The sequence below is a fragment of the Dama dama genome, chromosome 8, assembly GCF_033118175.1.
Source record: "Dama dama isolate Ldn47 chromosome 8, ASM3311817v1, whole genome shotgun sequence".
NCBI classification, from domain to species: domain Eukaryota; kingdom Metazoa; phylum Chordata; class Mammalia; order Artiodactyla; family Cervidae; genus Dama; species Dama dama.
This window is the reverse complement of record NC_083688.1, coordinates 6,353,508-6,370,425: the sequence shown is the minus strand read 5'-3', so window position 1 is coordinate 6,370,425 and position 16,918 is coordinate 6,353,508. Positions and strand designations below refer to the sequence as shown.

General features: G+C 39.0%; 1 protein-coding gene across 6 annotated transcripts in view; it reads left to right on the top strand.

The window, feature by feature from the left end:
* Nucleotides 1-16,918, top strand: part of LUZP1 (leucine zipper protein 1) — a 90,748-nt gene that overhangs the window by 21,018 nt on the left and 52,812 nt on the right. The window lies entirely within an intron of this gene.

The following is a 16,918-nucleotide window of genomic DNA, read 5'->3' as shown; positions in this document are numbered from 1 at the left end:
CTTATTTAACTTATATGTAGAGTACGTCATGAGAAACGCTGAGCTGCAAGAAGCACAAGCTGGGATCAAGATTGCCGGGAGAAATATCAATAACCTCAGATATGCAGATGACACCACCCTTATGGTAGAAAGTGAAGAGGAACTAAAAAGCCTCTTGATGAAAGTGAAAGAGGAGAGTGAAAAAGTTGGCTTAAAGCTCAACATTCAGAAAACTAAGATCATGGCATCTGGTTCCATCACTTCATGGGAAATAGATGGGGAGACAGTGGAAACAGTGGCTGACTTTATTTTTTTGGGCTCCAAAATCACTGCCATGAAATTAAAAGACATTTACTCCTTGGAAGGAAAGTTATGACCGACCTAGATAGCATATTAAAAAGCAGAGACATTACTTTGCCAACAAAGGTCCATCTAGTCAAGGCTATGGTTTTTCCAGTGGTCATGTATGGATGTGAGAGTTGGACTGTGAAGAAAGCTGAGTGCCGAAAAATTGATGCTTTTGAACTGTGGTATTGGAGAAGACTCTTCAGAGTCCCTTGGACTGCAAGGAGATCCAACCGGTCCATTTTAGAGGAGATCAGTCCTGGGTGTTCATTGGAAGGGCTGATGCTGAAGCTGAAACTCCAATACTTTGGTCACCTCATGTGGAGTTGACTCATTGGAAAAGACCCTGATGCTGGGAGGGATTGGGGGCAGGAGGAGAAGAGGACGACAGAGGATGAGATAGCTGGATGGCATCACCGACTCAATGGACATGAGTTTGAGTAGACTCCAGGAGTTGGCGATGGCCAGGGAGGCCTGGTGTGCTGAGATTCATGGGGTCGCAAAGAGTCTGACACGACTGAGCAACTGAACTGAATGATTAATGATGTTGGAGCATCTTTTCATATATTTATTGGCCATTTGTGTATCTTCTTTGGAGAAATGCCTGTGCAAATCCTTTGCCCGTTTTTAAATTTGTTGCTTTTTAATTGTTGAATTATAAGAGTTCTCTCTATACTTTGGGTACTAGTGTCTTATCACATATTTGCAAGTATTCTCTTGTGAGTTTTTGGATTTATTTGCCTAGAATTCTTTGCTCATCTCATACATGTATATGATATAGTAGAACTAGAGGTCCTGAAAGAGCATATGTTGATTGAAGTGGTTGCCATAGTACAGGTAACACTGCAGTTAGGTCATTCTGGAAGCCTTGGGTTACAGGAAAGATAGCATTTGGCTGGGAACTGGGGAAATTTGGGTTTTAGTCTTGGCATTGCCACACCCAGATAATATGACCTTGAGCACATCATGTAATTTTTCTGGGTCTCAGTTTTCTCATCTGTAAAGTGGTTTGGATTAGATGATAGTTATTAATCAGTCCTGAATATTCATTGGAAGGAGTGATGCTGAAGCTGAAACTCCAGTACTTTGGCCACCTGTTGCGAAGAGCTGACTCATTTGAAAAGACCCTAATGCTGGGAAAGGTTGAGGGTAGGAGGAGAAGGGGATGACAGGATGAGATGGTTGGATAGCATCACCGACTCAATTGACATGGGTTTGGGTGAACTCTGGGAGTTGGTGATGGACAGGGAGGCCTGGCGTGCTGCGGTTCATGGGGTCGCAAAGAGTTGGGCACAACTGAGCGACTGAACTGAACTGAATTAAGGTCACCACTAAAGTTGTTTGAGTTGATAAGGTCCTTGGGGGCACATGCATTGTAAGTCAAACTGTATTCCATCTCACTTGTTCTTAAAAATATCTACAAGTTTTTACATCCCTCTCCTGTGTTTTTATGTTTTTAATGTCATATTTTATATCTTAATGTTTATCACTTCACTGTTTATTATGGTAATAGTTGCTTTCTGCCAGTTACCAGTGTGTTTTCAGTGAGACTTGCTCCATAGTTAGGTGTATTTTTCATGTTTTCATGGGGCCAGCTGAGCTCCACCTTGTCTTCTTCCATTGTCTTTTTTTTTTTTTTCTCTTTTTTTCTTTCTCTTCCACTGTCTTGATCTCCCTTTACCTCATTTGTTAACACATAACTCTTCTTCATGTTGTTACTTTTGCTGGAAAACTTTTTTTCTCTTTGATCAAGGACCCTCTCTTTCTTTAAAATTTCTTTAAAATTAGTCATAATTAATTCTGACCACCTCTAGTCGTATTAATAAACCTGGTTTTGTTAAAGAATTTATAGCTTAAAAGAGACCTTCAGAGATTTTTTAATCCAGTGTTCTCTATTACAAATGAATTAGAGGTTCAAAAAAGTTAGGTTTAAGGATTTAACATCCCATTTGCTGGGTATTTACTATGATCCTGGCTCAGGATGTTTGACTAGTTAGTGGCTGAATTGAGATGAGAATTGAAGTGTCCTGGACTTTCAGTTCACTACTGTTTCTAGTATACTACTTTGTCATGGATAATTAAATTGGAATGTAGTTGAGATGTAGTATCAGGAATTTGTTAGTATTTCAACTAAGGGCTACAATAATTTGCCTCTGAATTCTGACTCCTAATTAATTTGGATCTTTCTGACCCAGGGATCGAAACCTGGTCTCCTGCAATGCAGGCAAATTCTTTACCGTCTGAGCCACCAGGGACACCCAAATAATTTGTAGTATCAAATAGAACTGGCATATTTGTTACATATTTCAGATGTACATTGATGCATAGTTCTAATCTTGACTGCTGGAAAAACCATAGTTTTGACTATATAGACCTTTGTTGGTAAAGTGATGTCTCTGCTTTTTAATCCACTATGGGTTTGTCATCGCTTTTCTTCCAAGGGGCAAAGCATCTTTTAATTTCATGGCTGCAGTCACCATCTGCAGTGATTTTGGAGCCCAAGGCAATAAAATCTGCCACTGCTGCCTCTTTTCCCCCTTCTATTTGCCATGAATTGATGGGACCAGATGCCATGATCTTCATTTTGTTTTTGTTTTTTGGATTTTATTCATTCATTTTGGCTGTGCTGGGTCATTTTGTTGTTGCACGGGCTTTTCTCTAGTTTTAGTGAGTGGGCTTCCATTGCAGTGGCTTCTCTTGTAGTTTCGGCTCCTGGGCTCTAGAGCACAGGCTTAATAGCATATGGGATCTTCCCAGATCAGGGATTGAACCTGTGTCTCCTGCATTAGCAGACAGATTCTTTACCACTGAGCCATCAGGGAAGCCCCCATCTTCGTTTTTTAAATATTGAGTTTTAAGCCAGCTTTTTCACTCCTCTTTCACCCTTGTTAAGAGGTTTTTAGTTCCTCTTTGCTTTCTGCCATTAGAGTGGTATCATCTGCATATCTGAGGTTCTCCTGGCATTCTTGATTCTCCTGGCATTGTGATTTGTCCAGCCTGGCATTTCATATGATGTGCTCTGACTTCAAGTTAAATAAGCAGGATGACAATATACAGCCTTGACATACTACTTTTCCAATTTTGAACCAGTCTGCTGTGACTTTCACATAGATTATTCTATATCTGGTTCTAACTGTTGCTGCTGGTTTCTCAGGAGACAGGTGAGGTGGTCTGGTATTCCCATCTCTTTAAGAATTTTCTAGTTGTAAACCACACAGTCAAAGGCTTTAGTGTAATCAACGAAGCAGAAGTAGATATTTTTCTGGAATTCCCTTTCTCTCTCCCTGATCCAGTGAATGTTGGCAGTTTGATCTCTGATTCCTTCCTCTACGTTTTCTGAATCCTTCTTTCACATCTGTAAAGTTCTCGGTTCATGTACTGTTGAAGTCTAGCTTGAAGGATTTTGAGCATTAGCTTGCTAGCATGTGAAATAAGTACACAATTGTATGGTAGTTTGAACATTCTTTGGCATTACCCTTCTTTGGGATTGGAATGAAAACTGACCTTTTCAAGGGTTGTGGCCATTCCTGAGTTTTCCAAATTTGCCAACAAAATGAGTGCAGCACTTCAACAGGAGCATCTTTTAGGATTTGAAATAACTCAGCTGCAATTCATCACCTCCACTAGCTTTGTTCATAGAAATGCTCCGAAGGCCCACTTGAGTTCATACTCCAGGATGTCTGACTCTAGGTTAGTGACCACACTATCATGGCTATCAGGTCATTAAGATCATTTTTTTTAATGTTTTTTATATTCTTGCAACCTCTTAATCTCTTCTGTTAGGTCCTTAGTGTTTCTGTCCTTAATCATGCCCATCCTTGCATGAAATATTCCCTTGATATCTCCAATTTTCTTGAAGGGATCTCTAGTCTTTCCCATTCTATTGTTTTCCTCTATTTCTTTGTATTGTTCACTTAAGAAGGTTTTCTTATCTCTTCTTGCTATTGTCTGGAACTCAACATTCAGTTGGGTAGTTAGTATTATGAGTAGTCATATATCTTTCCACCTACATTGGTGGTTCTGGAAGGGTTATTCACAGGTTGTCAGGAGGTACCCAAGACCCTTTAAGGGGGTTTGCAAAATCAAACTATTTTCATAATACTAAGATATAATTTGCATTTTTCACTGTGGTGACATTTGTGCTGATGATGCAAAAGCAGTCAGTGGTGGATAAAGTTGCTTGTGTATTAGCACAAATCAATGTAGTGGTATCAAATTGTAGTAGTAATAATTGTGTTTGTAACATACTTCCTGTAAAACAAAAATGCTGGTTTCACTTAAGAATATCCTTGATAAAGCAGTAAAATGATTAATCTTGAACTTTGAGTAAACATCTTTTTAATATTCTATGTAATGAAATGAGAAGTACTTCTTTGCATATCAAGATAGTGTGATTATTTGAGGGAAAATACTAGTATGAGTGTTTGAATTGCAAGCTAAACTAACCTCTTTTTTTATGAAACATCATTTTTATTTGAAATAATGATTGACAGGTTAACTGGTTATTCAGATTTGGGAATTTGGCAGACATTTTCTTGGAAATGAATGAAATGATGCTTGTTGCTTCAAGGAAAATAACTGACAGTATCTGTTGTCAATGATAAGATTAGAACTTTCAAGCAAAAATTAGAATTGGCATAGTTTTATTTGCCATGGTCACCTTGGCAGCTTCCCAGCACTTAGTCTTTTCTCTTTTTTGGCTGCTCTGTTGCTGCGAGTGGGCTTTCTCTGGTTGCATTGAGTCAGGGGCTACTCTCTAGGTGCAGTGTGCAGGCTTCTCGTTGAGTGGCTTCTCTTGTTGCAGGGCACAGGCTCTCGGGTGCATGGGCTTCAGAAGTTGCGGCATGCGGACTCAGCTGTGGCACATGGGCTTAGTTGCCCTGCACGATGTGGAATCTTCCCAGACCAGGGATAGGACCTGTGTCCCCTGCACTAGTAGGTGGATTTTCAACTACTGGAGCAGCAGAGAAGTCCAGTGCGCAGTCTTCTCTGATGAGATTGATGGTGATATTAACAAAAGTGATTTTTTTTTTTTTGATGTTGTACAATGAAATGTGTCAAGAGATCTGCATATCTGTCAACTTAGTGAACCAGTATTTTCCAAATGATCAATGCATGTTTTTTTTTAAGATCATGCCTGGGTAAAAGATCCATTCAAACTGCAAGATAGACCAATAGATTTTAATGTAACAAAGTATGAATAGCTGATATATTTGGCTTTAGATTCCACACTGCAACTAATGTGTAAGAAACTACCACTTGTCAGGTGGTGTTATCAAAGAACAATTATCTCTCATCATCTTAAAAGACTTAAAATACTCAATTTTCGGGTACGTATTTTGTGAAATTGTATTTTCTTCATATACTTCAAACTAAATACCTCAAGGCTTGAATGCAGAAGCAGATGAGAATGGAACAGACATTCAAAGAAATTTGCAAAAGTATAAAAGCCAATGTAACTCTTACTAAGTTTTTTGTTTTTGAAAAGTGTAGTTACTTTTCATAAAATACCTTATTTGTGTTAACATATAATGAATGAGCTTGTTGTTACTTTAAAATTGACACATGTTTAAACACTCTCAGTTTTCATTTCTTCAACAGCAAATATACGTAGATATAACTCATATAAACAAAAGTCTTTTGGGGTCTTTGGCCTTTAAGAGTGTAAATGAGTCCTGAGATAAAAAAGTTTTGAGAACCACTAACTCAGATTCACGTTAATATTTTGTTAACATTTGCTCTATTTGCTTTTTTCTGAAACACCTGAAAACAAGTACATTGTGACTTACAACATCAAAATACTTCTGCATTCAACATTCAACAATGTCTAATAATAATTAGTTCATGTGCAGATATCTCCCTTGGTCCATAAATGTTCTTTGTAACTTTCCCTCCCCTTCAGAATTCACTTTAAGAATTTCTTGTTACATTTATTGTTGTGTCTCTTAGTTTAGAGCAGAGATTAGCAAACTTCTGTAAAGGACCAGATGGTAAATATTTTTTTTAAGTTTATTTAAAATTTAAAATTTTTTAGTGATTAAGTATTTTTTACTTTGTGGATCATACTGTCTCTTGCAAGAGAAAAGCAGCCATAGACAAATGTGTAAATCAATGGGTATGATCGTACTCCAATAAAACTTTAGTTTGAAGAGCTTGATCTAGAACAGCCCCACTCTTTTATTTTTTTTCTGTATATGTCTTTAACAATAGTTTTCTTTTTAAGAGTCAGGGCCAGTTATAGTGTCCTGTAAATTGGATTTTTCTTATTGTTTTCTCATGCTTAAATTCAGGGTAAACATTTTTGGTGAGAAACATTACATGGATGGTGCTGTCTGCTTCCCCTGTGTCATATTGGGAGGCACATGATATTAGTCTGTCCTATGATTGTTGATAAGTATGATCTTGTTATTGTTACGGGAGCTACTTAATCCCCTTTGTAAGTAATCTGTGGGGTGACTTTGAGACAATGTGAACATCTTTTCTCCTACCAAATAGTTTTAGCATCCATTGCTGAGGATTGCCTGAATCAGTGTTTTTGTTTTCGTTGTTGTCATTTGTGCTGGTTGGCTGTACTGTCTTAGTTCCTTGAACAGGGATTGAACCTGGGTCACAGCAGTGAAAGCACTGAGTCCTAACCACTGAACCACCAGGGAATTCCCTGAATCAGTTATCACTATGGTGCTTGTGATTGTAGTTCTTAATATCTGCTTAAGTAACAACAGCAATAAAGATCAAATTGTATTTTCAAAATACTCATGAGCTTATTTAGAAAGCCCTATTCATATATATTGTTCTTGTGGTTCTGTGGTTTAATTTCCCATCATAAATTATCTCTGGGAGAGTGAGGCTGAAAGATTGGGTTTGCGTGCACTGTGCTGAACAACTGCCTTCTAGAAACAGGATTTCAAAATATCTTTTTTCTTCCATGGCTGCTTAAGAAGAAGGGACTAGTCTAGCCTAGACTACATATTGTCTTTGCTTAGGGTAGTTTTTCCTTTCCCTTACCTCTTTTGTCATTACTTCTTGTATTTTAATGGTTGTGAATCCTATGGTACTCTCTGGGCCAATTATATGTTAAAGCTTGTATTGAAAACCAGCCAGTAGTTATAGCTTAGAGAATTAATATTAATTCTATTAATATTAACATATTAATATTTTAAGAGAAACATTTTTTCCCCATCAGTTTCTTAGGAAAAATCTCAAACTTATAGAAAAGCTAGGCTTCTCCGGTGGCTCAGTAGTAAAGAATCTGCCTGCTAATGCAGGAGACATGGGTTCCATCCCTGGTCCGGGAAGATCCCACATGCTGTGGAGCAACTAAGCCCATGCACACAGCTACTGAGCCTGTACTCTAGAGCCCGGGAGCTGCAGCTGCTGAAGCCCAAGCACCCTGGATCCCATGCTCAGCAGCAAGAGAAGCCACTGTTGTGAGAAGCCCTGTGCACCACGCGAGGAGTAGCCCTTGCTCACTGCAACTGGGGAACAACCCATGCAGCAGTGAAGACCCAGCACAGCCAAAAGTAAATAGATAAATAAGTAAAATTATATATATGTAAAAGAAAAGCTAATAGTCTAAATAATACTCATACCTTTTACTTGGATTCATTAATTAACTGTTGGCTTTATTATACCTAAGTAGCTGTAAATCTGTATATATATGTCCATTTTTTCCTTAATTAGCTGATACCTGCAGATGTGTAACTCCCTAGAATAAGGACACTTCACTCTATAGTCACTCTATATGCCATTATTACACCTAAAAAAATTATGTTTTTAATGTGTAATATCAGTCCAAGTTCAAATATCTCCAGATTTCTCAAGGATGTCTCTTATAGTTTTTTTTAAAATTGAAGTATAGTTGATTTACAATATTGTGTTCATTTCAGGTGTATAGCATAGTGATTCAGTATTTTTGCAGGTTATATTCCATTATAGTTTATTATAAAATAATGGATATAATTCCCTGTGGTATCCAGTATATCTTTGTTGCTCATCTTTTTACATACAGTAGTTTGTATTTGTTAATTCCTTACCCCGAATTTGTTCTTCTCTTTCCCTTTCCCCTTTGGTGACCATAAATTTATTTTCTGTATCTGTGAGTCCATTTCTGTTTTGTATATACATTCATTTGTATTATTTTTTTAGATTCTACATATAAATGATATATTATTTGTCTTTCTGTATTTGACTGACTTCACTAAGCATAATATCCATGTTGTTGGAAATGGCATTGTTTCATTCTTTTTATGGCCAAGTAATATTCCATTGGATATAGATGCACCATATTTTCCTAATCCAGTCATCTGTTGATGGGTACTTGGGTTGCTTCCATGTCTTGCCTGTTAGAAATAGTACTGCTATGAATATTGGGGTGCATTTATCCTTTTGAGCTAATGTTTTCATTTTTTCTAGATATGTACTCAGAAGTGGAATTGCTGGATCATGTGGTCATTTAGTCTTGAAAGGAACTTCCATACTGCTTTCCACAGTGGTTGCACCAGTTTACATCTCCACCAACACTGTATAAGGATTCGCTTTTCTCTGCATTCTCTCCAACAGTACAGTTGTGTTTTGAGAGAGATTCTCTTGAAGAACAATGATAGATGAGAGATTGACGTATCATTGAACAGTATGTGGTCTCTGGTATAGAAAATAACTGCAATTGGCCTTCTGTATCTGTGGATTCAGCTAACCACAGTGGAAAATATTTGGGGGAAAAAATTTCCTGAAAGTTCTGAAAGCAAAACTTGAATTTGCCATGCATGAGGCAACTACCTACCTAGCCTTTGCATTGTATTTACATAGCATTTATGCTGTATTAGGGATTATAAGTGATCTGGAATTGATATGGGAGAATATGTCTAGGTTATATGCAAATGCTATACTTTTTTATATGAGATTTGAGCATTGACAAATTTTGGTATCCATAGGGTGGGTGGTGGTTTTAAGATGACTGTACTAAGTTTATATGGTGTCCTGCAGGTAGCTGCAATAAGTTACATTTCATTGATCAAAAAAATGAGGTCATCTGACTGTCAGGGAGAGGATTCAGGTCTTCTTTAGCTTATGATCAAGTATTAGATCATTCAGAATATCAGTCATGAACATGATAAATTAGGAAAGTAAGAAATTAGGATGATACCTCATCCTAATGCTCGTGCCTGGTTCATAGTAAGTACTTAAAATTTGTTGACTTAAAGATATAAGTGGAAGGGCGTGTGTACTCAGTCATTTATTGAGTGATTCTAGTGAGTTTAGTCTGGTAGGTGCTGTGGAAGATAAAGACGTAGAAAACAGTATTCACGCTCTTGAGGAGAACTACAGTATTAGCTGAGAGGAAACTCTTTGGTTTTTTTTTTTTTGGTTAATGTTTATTGACTGTTTCCTATGTGCTGGGTAGTTTTTTAGGCACTGGGATACAGTGGTGAACAAGACTGGCAAAGTTCTTGCCCTCAAGGAGTTTATAGACTAGTTGGGAGAGATAAGCAGTAGACCTATGTTATTGAAATAATTTCAGATAGATATAAAGGAAAAGAAAATAGTTTGATACGATAGGAAGTAATGGGAGGAAGGGAGTATACCTTTAACTAGGGTTGTCAGGAAGGCGTCCCGAGGAAGCGACATTCGAACTGTGACTAGAACTACAAGGAGGCAGCAGCCATGGGAATTTCTGGTAGAAGCAAGGGAAGCTGAAGGTACAAAGATCCTAAGGTTGTAATCGAGCTGGCCTTGGTGAGGAGCCAGTGTGTAGGGAGCAGAGAGGGATCAGAGAGAGTGTTGGAAGAATATGATAGGAGATGAAGGCAATGACCACATTGTGTAGGGTTTTTATTTTAAGTGATAGGAAACCATTGAGAAATACAAATTGTACTGTATAAAATAACTGAAGGATTTTAGGTCATTGATAATGGCCTGATTTTAATATTAACTTTATATATCCTGAGGATACTGCCCTCTACTCTCCTTTATTGAAAAACTCTTATATTCATAACATGGTGCTGGTGGAAATGCAAAGAAACAATAAGTTCATACTACGTCTTTGAAGAGTTTTACCATTGTAGTTGGAGTAATAGGGTGTAAATGCAAAAAATATGTCTATGTAGTGTGTAAGAGAATAGGACATCTGTCATATATATGCATATATGCTAAACAGCAGAAGGTGCTCAGGAAGGGAGGGGTTAAGGTATGGTGGGTGTGGGAGAGCTGCCCTGAAGAGGTGGTATTGGATTATTTATTGAATAAATTTGACCGAGACGGAGGTAATTCCAGGCAGGGGAAATGTCTGAGTAAAGATGTAATGTGAGCAATTGGCCCTTAGGAAATAATGAGCAGGTCACTCTGTCTGGAGAAGGAAAAAGGTAATGGCCAGCATACTTAGGGGCTGGCATAACAGACTAAGGAATTTAGACTGTGATCTGTTGTTGTAGTGGGTGCACCTCACAAATCTGATTTGTGCATTAGTCACTTGTATGCTGTTTATTCAACTAATATTTATGGTCTACTGTGTGCACTTGTATTCTGTATAATGTAACAGCCTTGATCACTTGTAGATATAAAATTGAGTTGTGATTCTGGTATATAGATAGAGAAACAGGGAGAAAATGAATGAACCAGGAAAAAATACTTTTAAGTGATCTTATTTCCTTAGGCAAGTTTGATGGAGTAGGATTTGTATCACTGCTGCTGCTGCTGCTAAGTCGCTTCAGTCGTGTCTGACTGTGTGCAACCCCATAGATGGCAGCCCACCAGGCTCCCACGTCCCTGGGATTCTCCAGGCAAGAACACTGGAGTGGGTTGCCATTTCCTTCTCCAATGCGTGAAAGTGAAGTCGCTCAGTCGTGTCCAGTTCTTCTCGACCCCATGGACTGCAGCCCACCAGACTCCTCAGTCCATGGGATTTTCCAGGCAAGAGTACTGGAGTGGGGTGCCATCGCCTTCTCCGTTTGTATCACTAGTAGGTGCTGAATAGTTAGTTATAGGATTTTATTGAGTGATGGATTAGGGAAAATGTTGAAACTGTATGAAGGCTCTGCTGATGTTAAAATGTATTGCAAGATTCCAAATCTCATTATTATCTTTATATTCTGGATCTTGATAGGAGCAATGGTTGTTAACATTTAAGGGGCTGAAAATAAGAGAATGGTGAGCCTAATGATGAGACTTTCTTGTCTTGTTCATTCTTTAAAATACAATCACGGGGACTTCTCTGGTGGTCCAGTGGTTAAGAATCTGCCTTGCAATGCAAGGGACACAGCTTCAAATCCTGGCTGGGAATTAAGAACCCACATGACACATGACGCAACTAGAGAGTCTTTGCACTGCAATGGATGATCCCGAATGACACAATGAAGATCCCACGGACTGCAACTAAGACCCGACATAGCCAAATAAATAAATATTAAAAAAAAATACAACCATGTGTAACAAACATGCAGTCCCAGTAGCTCCTTAACTAATTGATTCCTTCCTTCTCCCTCCCCTTTTCTTTCTCCCTCCCCTTTTCCTTCTCCCTCTCCCCATATCTCCTACCCAAGCCTCACGGGCTTTAAAAAAAAATTCCTTACCAATTGCAATGATGTCTTTGATAAATGCACTTTATGGCATTAATTAGTACCATTGCTATAGTCTCTTATTTAATATTATTGAGAGTCTTGTGTACTTTCTCTTTAGCTTATGGAGGACTGAGTCAATATAGGCATATGCGTTATAGTGTATATTGGCTTTTCTAAGAATTATAGCTTTCATAGCTGGAAGAAATCATCTGGACTCTTTTTTTTTTTTTACCCCATTTTATAGATCTGACAACTGTTGTTCCTTATCCTAAAGGAAGGAATTACTGTTTGGATGTAGAGGAGCCTATCTCCCCCTTACCCTCCATGCATTGTAATGAGGTCATTGTTGGTCCTTCTCAAAACATAGCAAGATATTGATGTTCACATCCTAGTTCTCTGTTATTAAAATGGCAGTTGAAGAGATAAGCCTTAGACATAAAAAGATTAATAATGGCTAAGCCATGAAAGAGTTAGTTGCTCAGTGATGTCCAACTCTTTGCAACCCCATGGACTGTAGCCCACCAGGCTCTTCTGTCCATGGAATTCTGCAGGCAAGAATGCTGGAGTGGGTAGACATTCTCTTCTGCAGAGGATCTGCCCAACCCAGGGATCAAACCTGGTCTCCTGCATTGCAGGCAGGATTCTTTACTGTCTGAGCCACCAGGGAAGCCCAAGACTTAGACATAAAAAGATTAATAATGGGTAAGCCATATCCTTTCCTTGTTAAGCATAAACTAGTTGGAGTTTAGGACATTTACCTCTTTCCACGCTTCAGCGATAGTGGGACTCTTAATAATGCTGGCCTCATCGGTTAATAGTCTTACTTATACAGGTGTTTATCCTTTCATCAGGTTCAAATTATACTAGTAATTATCTTTGTATAACATATTATATGTTATATACATATATGTATAACATAATATGAAGCAGGGCAAAGGCTACGAGAGTTTTGCCAAGAGAACGAATTGGTCATAGTAAACACCCTTTTCCAACAACACAAGAGAGGACTCTACACATAGACATCACCAGATGGTCAATACAGAAATCAGATTGATTATATTCTTTGCAGCCAAAGATGGAGAAGCTCTATATAGTCAGCAAAAACAAGACCGGGAGCTGACTGTGACCCAGACCATGAACTCCCTATTGCCAAATTCAGACTGAAATTGAAGAAAGTAGGGAAAACCACTAGACCATTCAGGTATGACCTAAATCAAATCCCTTATGATTATACAGTGAAAGTGACAAATAGATTCAAGGGATTAGATCTGATAGAGTGCCTGAAGAACTATGGATGGAGGTTCCTGACATTGATTGGAGGCAGGGATCAAGACCATCCCCAAGGAAAAGAAATGCAAAAAGGCCAAATGGTTGTCTGAGGAGGCCTTACAAATAGCTGTGAATAGAAGAGAAGTGAAAGGCAAAGAAGAAAATACCCATTCAGTACCCAATTGAATGCTGAGTTCCAAGGAATAGCAAGGAGATATAAGAAAACCTTCCTCAGTGACCAATGCAAAGAAGTAGAGGAAAACAATAGAATGGGAAAGACTAGAGAGCTCTTAAAGAAAATGAGGGATACCAAGGGAACATTTCATGCAAAGATGGGCACAATAAAGGACAGAAATGGTGTGGACCTAACAGAAGCAAAGATATTAAGAAGAGGTGGCCATAATAGTCAGAAGAACTATATAAAAAAGATCTTCATGACCCAGGTAATCACGATGGTGTGATCACTCACCTAGAGCTGGGCATCCTGGAATGCAAAGTCAAGTGGGCCTTGGGAGGTATCACTATGAACAAAGCTAGTGGAGGTGATGGAATTCCAACTGAGCTATTTCAGATCCTAAAAAGATGATGCTGTGAAAGTGCTGCACTCAATGTGCCAGCAAATTTAGAAAAGTCAGCGCTGGCCACAGGACTGGAAAAGGTCAGTTTTCATTCCAATGCCAAAGAAGGCTCCAACTACTACTACACAGTTGCACTCACCTCACACACTAGCAAAGTAATGCTCAAAATTCTCCGAGCCAGCCTTCAACAGTACGTGAACAGTATGTGAACCGTGAACTTCCAGGTGTTCAAGCTGGATTTAGAAAAGGCAGAGGAACCAGATATCAAATTGCCAACATCCATTGTATCATCACGGAGAAGGCAATGGCACCCCACTGCAGTACTCTTGCCTGGAAAATCCCATGGACGGAGGAGCCTGGTAGGCTGCAGTCCATGGGGTCGTGAAGAGTCGGATACGACTGAGCAACTGAGCTGAGCATGTTGCAGTTTTTGAAGTGTTTTTATAGGCATTATCATGTTTGTTTTTTAGGGCACCATTGTTAGGTGGAGGGGCAAGAGAATCTGGAAACTGCACTGCTTCTGTGATTTCACTTGCTTTGTATACATTTCTCCATATTAATGAATTATGTTTTGATAGTTTCCATTTTGTAATAAATATAATATTTTTATTTATTTAAGTTATTTGCTGCACTGAGTCTTACTTGCAGCACTCGGGATCTTTGATTTTTGTTCAGCATGTGGGCACTTTTAGTTGTGATATGCAGAATCTTTAGTAATGGCGTGTGGGATCTAGTTCCTTGACCAGGAATCAAACCTAGGCCCCCTACATTGGGAACCTAAAGTCTTAGCCACTTGGCCACCAGGGAAACCCCAACCCAATCTCTTTTAAACTGAAAAAGCTGTATTTTCCATTCCATTTTTAAAAATTATTCAGAGGGAATTGAGTGAACTTGATTATTTTGGTTTTTAAAAGCTGAAGGACTGAAGAATTTGATCTTAGGTGATTTCTTGAGTTTGAATTAAAATATCCTATTTAACACTCATGGATTCAGCAAATGTGTATCACATGTCTTTTATGTGCCAGGCTTAGTACAGGGGGAGGGCGATATTAGTGTGTGTGGGTAGTGGAGAGGGGTGTGGTGGGGCTTAAGAGTCAAAGTGTTAGAATGAAAAGAGCAAGAATTTAAAGTCAAGTAGAGTGACTTCCCTTTTTGGTTATGGGTTTCGTCCCTGGCTCCATAAGATCCCACATGCCTTTGGGCAACTAAGCCGGTGGGCCACAGCTACTGAGTCTGCGCTGTAGGGCCTGTGAGTCGTAACAAGAGAAGCCATTGCATTGAGCAGCCCACGCATGGCAGTGAAGAAGCTACGCTTCCACTTGCTGCAGCTAGAGAAAGCCCACACACAGCAACAAAGATCCTGCACAGCCAAAAATAGTAAATAAAGTAAAAAGTCAGGTAGACCTGCATTCAAATCCCAGCCTGCTACTTATTAGTTGCAAATAGCTTAACTTTTTAGTTGTAAATGGCTTAACTTCTTGGAATATCAATTTTCTAATTTATAAATTGAGGATAATACCTATTTTGTAGGGTTTTTAGGATTAGGGTGATGTTTATAGAGCATATAAAGTATGTACTTTATAGGATATTGTTGCACATAATGGACAAATGTATGGTGAGAGCTGAGTTTTGACAGAAAGTGTTTGGCTGACCTAATGAAGAATAGAGTAAGGTGATTTTGGCTGCCAGCATACTATGTTCTGCTTTGTCGAAACTTGCAGCTTTCACATTGCTGTTTGCCAGCACTGTGTTTGACTTCTCACATGGTAGGAGCCAAGTAATTCCTATGGAGTGTGAGTCATTTGGAAACATCTGTAGCCTAGACCTTTGAAAACTCTGTTGTAGTTTAGTTGGAAAAAAATCTCACATTACCATTGGGTAATGAAAGTCATGTGGTGGGGAGCCTCCCTGGGCTGACACCTAGATTCAATTTTCTGAATAATGTAACCTTCGAAAGGAAGGATTATCACCCAGGCTGTAAAGTCCTGTGACAGTGAGTAAATCGAATAGGATGAAAGACCAAGAACCTACTTTGTTTTCTGAAATGGTGCTTAATTTATAAACATTTATTGAGTACCTGCTATATGCTAGGCACTGTTCTGGTGCAGGGAATGCAGTGGGGGAGGGGGACCCCCTTTTCTAATAGAACTTACCTTCCAATGAGGGAGAGTGTAAATAAATGTTAAATATAAAATGCAACGAATCTTAGGTGATGCTAAGAACCATCAAGAGAAAGCAGGAGAAACAGGTTGCAGGTTAGAGAAGGGGTGCCTATTTTCAGATAGGATCTCTATTTTTTTTAAACATAGAGACTTTAAAAATTGATTTGTTTATTTTTTATTTATTTATTTTGCTGGATCTTAGTTGTGGTGTGTGGAATATAGTTCCCTGACCGGGGATTGAACCAAGGCTCCCTGCAGTGGGATTTCAGAGTCTTAGCCACTGGACCAGCGGGGAAGACCCAGGTTTAGAGGGTGTTATGGAAGACTTCCTGGAGAGGTCTGAGAATGAAGCCAGTGAGTGACCCTCTAAGATAAGGAGTGAGGCCTCTTTGATATAAGGAGTGGAAGTAGCACTGACTTGAGAAGTTGCTTTAGGAGGTCGAAGGTAGAATTACCTTAAGTGATTGAAATTAATCCATATTTATTCTCAAGAACCTATTGAAGGGAAGGGGCAGATTCAGTTCTGTTGAAAATCAGCCTGCATGCTGTCTTTGGAATATATATTGTGTAGGTTGCACCACTTAAGAAAATGTGCATTTTGGTGTCTAGGAGACCTAACAATTCCTGCCCCCCCCCCCCCCAATAGTTTTTTTTCTTTTGGGGGGTGGTTAGAGAATTGTTTGTTTATTTATTTATTATTTATTTTTCCATTTATTTTTATTAGTTGGAGGCTAATTACTTTACAATATTGTAGTGGTTTTTGCCATACATTGACATGAATCAGCCATGGATTTACATGTATTCCCCATCCCGATCCCCCCTCCCACCTCCCTCTCTACCCGATCCCTCTGGGTCTTCCCAGTGCACCAGCCCCGAGCACTTGTCTCATGCATCCAACCTGGGCTGGTGATCTGTTTCACTCTTGATAATAGACATGTTTCGATGCTGTTCTCTCTGAACATCCCACCCTCGCCTTCTCCCACAGAGTCCAAAAGTCTGTCCTGTACATGTGTGTCTCTTTTTCTGTTTTGCA